The following is a 6,486-nucleotide window of genomic DNA, read 5'->3' as shown; positions in this document are numbered from 1 at the left end:
CACAGAGAAGATGCTTGTCAACACAGGCGTAGCAGGCTTGGACGATAGTCAGGGATATAAATTATAGCAAGAGCTAGAAATCCTCTGACTAGGTGGCTATCCAGTTTCAACTCATTGGCACAGAGAAGATGCTTGTCGACACGGGCGTAGTAGTCTTGGACAATAGTCTGGGATAGAAATTATAGCAAGAGATGGAAATCCTCTGACCAAGTGGCTATCTAGTTTCAAGTCATTGGCACAGAGAAGATACTTGTCAACACGGGCGTAGCAGGGTTGGACAATAGTCTAATGCCGATATGTGAATCTACTTTTGTGTGGAAAGCTTGGAAATGGCCCATGAGTAGTCAATTTTCTAAGCCCCATACCAAGGGCATCTACCAAGTGTTAATTCATGAGGCTGCTTGGTTTTCCCCTCTAAAAAAGCAGTGAAAGAAGTAATGGTCAGAGGCTCGATGGGTGGAGGACACAAAGAACATTTGAAATCCGTAGTGTTCAGGGTGCAGATTGTGTTGACCTATACTTGCAATGCCCACCTCTCTCAGCTTTGCCACCACAATATATGTTGCATAGTTTGTAAGGCCTCCATATGAGGAGAAGCCAATGGTGCACATATATTTGGTGGATTCTAGCTTTGTACGCTGATGACATCTCTATTTGTGATCGTGGATGGTACGAAATATTCCTTTCGTCAAAAAATCTTGGCTGGATGGCGGCCAAAAGACAATCGAAAAAATCCAGGTAAAAAATCAAGAGGAAATCAAATAAATCTAACCAACCTGTTGCAGCATCATAGGAAAAGCTACTACCAAAGTGGGCTCATCAGCTTTTTGATGCTCAAAACCCTTAAGTTCACAATCCTCATGAAGAGGAGGGGGGTTTGGGACAGTCAAAGAGAATAGAGGACCAAAGGAGAGCCTCCAAACACATCGTCAACATGGCTCTCATGACAAAAATTGTGGGCTCTATGAAGGAACCAACCTCCGTGAGGAGGCCATGGCTGGTCCAAAGTGGAAAGAAGCAATGCAGTCTGAGTAGGACAGCATCACACAGAATGACACTTGGGAAGTAGTGAATTGGACTCCAAATAATAAAGTCATCGGCACAAAATGGGTGTACAAGCTCAATCACAAAGCTGATGGCACTTTGCAAAAGTACAAATCCACGCTAGTAGCACAAGGATTCTCTCAATTCAAAGGGTTTGTTGTTAGTGACACCTTCGCTCCCACAGCTCGAATGACAACTATTTGTCTTGTGCTTGCTCTTGCTGCTATTTATTTGTGGGTTGTTTACCAAATGGATGTTGTGTCTGTATTTTTTAATGGACTTCTCAAGGAGGAGGTGTATATTGAGCAACCACCACGGTCTGCGACACCTCATTCAAAACAGAAGGTTTGCAGATTGAAGAAGGCTTTATATGGCATGAAACAGTCTCCAAGAGCATGGTATGTCAAAATTGATAAGTTTTCAAAAAAACTTGGCTTTAGAAGAAGTGCCTCTGAAGAAAATTTATATGTGCTTAGAGAGAATGGAAAATAAGTCATTGTTATCTTGTATGTTGAAGACTTGATAATCACAGGTGACCACAAAGAGCTCATCCAACAAACTTTAAGAGTTTGAGTTTTGAATTGGAAATCACAGAATTAGGTATGTTGCCTTACTGTTTGGAGATTGAGATTTGGCAATCCTCAAAAGACATCTTCATCTCTCAACAAAAGTATGCAATAGAGATCCTAAAATCTTTTGGCATGATGTATTGCAAACATGTGAGCACTCCAATGGAGGTAAATTCTTTTCACCAGAATATTCCTTTCACCAGTATATCTTGGTTGGACGGCAGCCGAAAGACGATCGGAAAATTTTCGTCCGGCGGCCGATCGTCCATGGTCTTTGGATGGTGGCCAAGTTCTAGGAGGACTTGTCTACCCAAAAGCGGCTATACATGGGCGCATGGGAGAGTCCTACTTGGACTTGGTTACACAAAGGTGGCCACACACATGGACACATGGCCGAGTTCTACTTGGACTTGTCTATCTAAGGGCGGCTACACCTGGGCATTTAAAGGCTCCCTTGCATCTATATAAGGAGTCCTTCTCATGAGCAATTTGGTAGAATGGTGTGCACACTTGACGCACACAACACATCCTTGTTGAAGTATTGTTAGTCCCTTGTGTTCCTACTTGCTCTAGTTGTCTAAATCTCCATCTAAGCTCTACCTTGAGAGCACATGGGTAGATGAAGACATCACTTTGTAATGGTGTGCTAATCTAAAGTCTTTGATTTGCCACTAATCTACTTTGCATCGTATCTCTCTCTACTCTCCTTGCTACTAGATCCTTATTGTATTCCACAGTTCTTACATGGTACCATAGCACTAGGTGCTCGTAGCTAAGAAAGTACAAGAAGTACTTGAATTACTTTGCAAAATCAATTATGTCAGTGTCTTCAAGTGCTACTCCACTTCACATTCATCCACCAGCATTCACCAGAGGGAAGCTTGATGGCACTGATGGGGGATTTTCACAAGCCAAGCTCCCATACCCCTCTTCTCTCGTCCCCACCCCATGAAAACCCCCTCTTAGGGAGGGAGTGATAAAAGACATTGGAAAAAGTAAGAAAAAAATAAAGTATGATTATGTAAATATATAAGAAAGGTAAAATAGGCCACCTCATGCCTGCGGGGTAGCCCATCCCCACCTTGCCTTCTTTTTCTTCACTGTTGCCCCGCCGTGTGTCCCTTTTCCTCTCCTCCACTCAAAAGGTCAACCCCCTCTCTCTTCCCCTTTTCCTTTCTCCTTTCTCTCTCCCCTCAAGCTACCCCACCTCTCACCAATAATGCATTATAACTCACCAATAATGCACCCTAACTCACATGCAACTTACCCTATCTTCCAAAATAGTATACCCCACCCCCTCTTTCTCTCTCCTATCATATCCCATGACCCAAATACCCCCCTCTCTCTCTAAAGGGCGCCATGTCTCTTGTCTTGTAGCTAAATAGCCTCCCCCACACTCATACACACTCAGTTTCACTGAAAAAGGTACCCACAGACCCATCCCCACCCGGTGGTTACCTGATTTTTCTTGTGTTCACACACATCTGCACACAGATTCACCTCTGAACACACTTCCCTCTCTCCCCTCTTGTAATTACTTTATTCTCCATGTCACCTCTCACTTTTTTTCATCAACCCATCTCTCTCTCTTAGTCTCTCTCTCATGAGACTGCTGTTCTGGCACATATACACACAGCCAGACAAGTGGGGCCCACAGTCACATGGCCTATGTAGATAATGATTTCTTCATTTCTAAATTCTAGAATTTCTCCCCCCTCCTTCCCTATATAAAGAGGGGGTCACCATCACACTAAAGACACACACCATCACCAAAGAGTCCACTATGCACTATGTGTGCCTAGTGCACACACACACACACCCACACCATCACCATCACCGCAATCACCATGCTCGTCTTGAGCATGACCTCTACACCCTTGGGCTATGGAAGATGAAGGGCAACTAAATGAAGGATGATGTCCATAACCCTCGTGCGAGTCTTCGCCATCAACTCCCACCTATCCGCCATGTGCTCTACCACTCTCACCCTTCTCATTCCCCTACCTTATGCTCCCCATTTCATCGCCTTATTCTCTAAATAAAGCTTGAGGTTTTGTGAGTATGTTTTCTTGCAATGTTTTTCCCATGTGAGGTGTGCGGAATTGCCACCTAGTTTTGTATTTGGAGTGAGCTTGTGTATGTGTGAAGGGTGTGCGGATTCGCCATCCTTTTGTGGTGCCTAAGTACTAAGCCGCTATACCCCCTCCCTCACTCTCTCTCTCTCTCTCTCTCTCTCTCTCTCTCTCACGTGATCTCATTCCCTTTCCTCTTCATCATTACTCCCAAGCATCCATCTCTCTTGGATGAAAACTTTGTTATGGTGGTGTGTTGTTTGCGTCCTAGCCGATGAAGCTAGGTGGTGCCCTTGTTTGCTTTACCATGACTGGCTCGAGGCACGCTATTCGGTCCCCGGTGTTTTAGAGGCCGTCGGGGGTTCGGGGTTCGCTTTGCACCCGTCATTTGGTGCCCCCACGGAGGATCTTTTCATGAAACCCTTCAGTTTACAAGACTGAAACCCCTAAACTATTGTGAATGGATGAATGGCTAGCAGGATTCGCTAATTGGACGACAGAAGAAGAAGAGCTCCAAGCACAACTAGACGAACTCCGCATCTCCATCGAAGCTCGAGTGCCAGGCGTAACGGTAATCGATTTGCAGTGGGAGAGTCAACCAACACGCCAAACCCAGTGGATATACATAGGCCAAGTGCCAAGAAGAAGAAGGAGAAGGTCAAAACCATGTTCGCAACCTACAACCGACCCACAACAACAAAATGGAAGGAGCTGTACACAATAGAGAATCAACACTATTCTACTTTGAGAATTGGGTAACTCAAGCCACCGAGGTAATTATCACAGTCAGTTTTCAAGTCGCACCTGATGCTGCAGCACAGATAACGGAATCATTGGCTCACACTCTCACTAGAGAAATTAGGGATCTACTGAATTTGTTTCAAGAAAGAACACCACCCTCTCCCACAAGCTTGGACAGTGACTAAGCACCTCTAAGCTTCACATGAATCAATACAACCTACCTCAAGACAGATCACACATACCAACACGTGTACGCTCAATCAAGGTAATACTGGATTTGAAGGCTTACTACCAGCACGTCATTGACACCATGCTGGGTGGGGAGCGATTTTTTGAGGTTCTGGCATCAGATCAACCATTTGTCTTACCTTTGGTACAAGGCAATGTACCGTTTGAAGTTTTAATCTATGTCCTAGTATAAGAGGGTATACACGCCTCCTTGTAAAGAAGAAAAAAACTTTTGCAAGTTAAGCAATGTGTCTTTCTAGCTCTCTCTCAGTAATCATGGCAAGTGTAGCATTTCCAACATTTAAAGGAAAGAAGGGGGAGGATTTGGTAACAGACTTCCTAGATGACTTTGAAGTAGCATGTGTAGTGAGCAACAAAGATACGGATGAATCCCGAGTTAGAATCTTTAAGCATCTCATGAAGCTAGAAGCGAGATCATGGTACAATGCACTTCTACAAGCAACCAAGGATGACTGGGAACCCTTAAAAACCGCTTTTAAGAGGCGCTTTGGGGGAGGTACCACTTCAGAAAAGTTGTGGGACAAGTTGAGAGACTTGAAGCAGGAGGGTCTTTTAGAATATGCCACCTATGAGTCCAAATTTGTGGATTTGTGGGAACGGTGGGTTAAGTCACTGGCTAGGGGGGAAGCTGCACCCGATTTCCTAAAAAAAGATCGGTTCACGCATGGCTTATGGCCGCTTCTCAAGGAGAAGGTGAAAGGTAGATTCTCGGCTACGTACGAGTTAGCCGTTGAGATTGCTCGCCTTAAGGACAAGAAGCTACGAATGAAAGCCAAAGAAACCGAGTCAACAGAAGCAGGAACATCGCGTCGACCGGCAACTACGACAACCACCATACCACCACCACCGGCTCTTGGGGTAAGAGATGACCAACAAGATACGTTGGCCCATATTACTGACCAACTGCAGAATTTGTCTTTCCACTTAATACAGCAAGGGAGGAGTCAAGAAAGAGATCAAGACCCTGGAAGAGCACGACGACAAAACAGGGAGTATCATTGCTACAACTGCGGAGAAGACGGTCACGGTATGTACTACTGTCCCAAACCACAACAAAACTATAATAGAGGAGGTAGGAGGAACCAATTGTCACCCCCTAGAGAAAGAACACCCCCACCCCGAGCACCACCCCCACCAACACAAATTCTACGTCAACCCCAAACACCACTATAAGAATCCATCCCACCTCTTCTACCAGCCCCACCACCTGATCGCCCTGTAAACATCATAAGGCTAGAAGAGAAAGGAAAAGCCGTAGTAGTGGATCCACCCAGAGCAAAGGAGAGGGACAAGGGTAAGGAGAAGGTAACCTTTTTAGAACCACTTGAAGCCATGACTGTGAAAAGAGCTAGAAGGGAGAAAGCTACACAATCAGATGATGAGAGAAGCATGAGAGGAGAAACTAGCAAGAGGCCATCCAGGCCACGACGGAAATTGGGCATCACCGACTTCCAACTAGGGGAAAGTTCTAAGCCCTATGATCTAACATTGGATGTGGCAGAGCAAGGACCGAAGATTACATGGCCACAGCTGCTACATCTTGCACCAAAAGTAAGGCGACAATGGTCTAAAATGGTAAGTACAAGACGCTCCAAAACAAAGGTAGCCGGAGAAATTTTGGGATGCAACATGGATGACATCCTTCCAATTGTCGACGTAAACATAAAAGGAAAGAGGGTTGGAAACACCTACATTGATGGAGGTGCACAAATCTTTGTAATGAGCGAAGCTATGATGCTTCAATTAGGGCTCAAGGTTGACAGGCCTTCTCCATGCAAGGCAAAGATTGCAAACAACGCAAAAGTAAAGTG

Source organism: Adiantum capillus-veneris, chromosome 17 (genome assembly GCF_014529385.1).
Source record: "Adiantum capillus-veneris isolate H3 chromosome 17, ASM1452938v2, whole genome shotgun sequence".
Taxonomy (NCBI): domain Eukaryota; kingdom Viridiplantae; phylum Streptophyta; class Polypodiopsida; order Polypodiales; family Pteridaceae; genus Adiantum; species Adiantum capillus-veneris.
Note: the sequence above shows the minus strand (reverse complement) of the source record.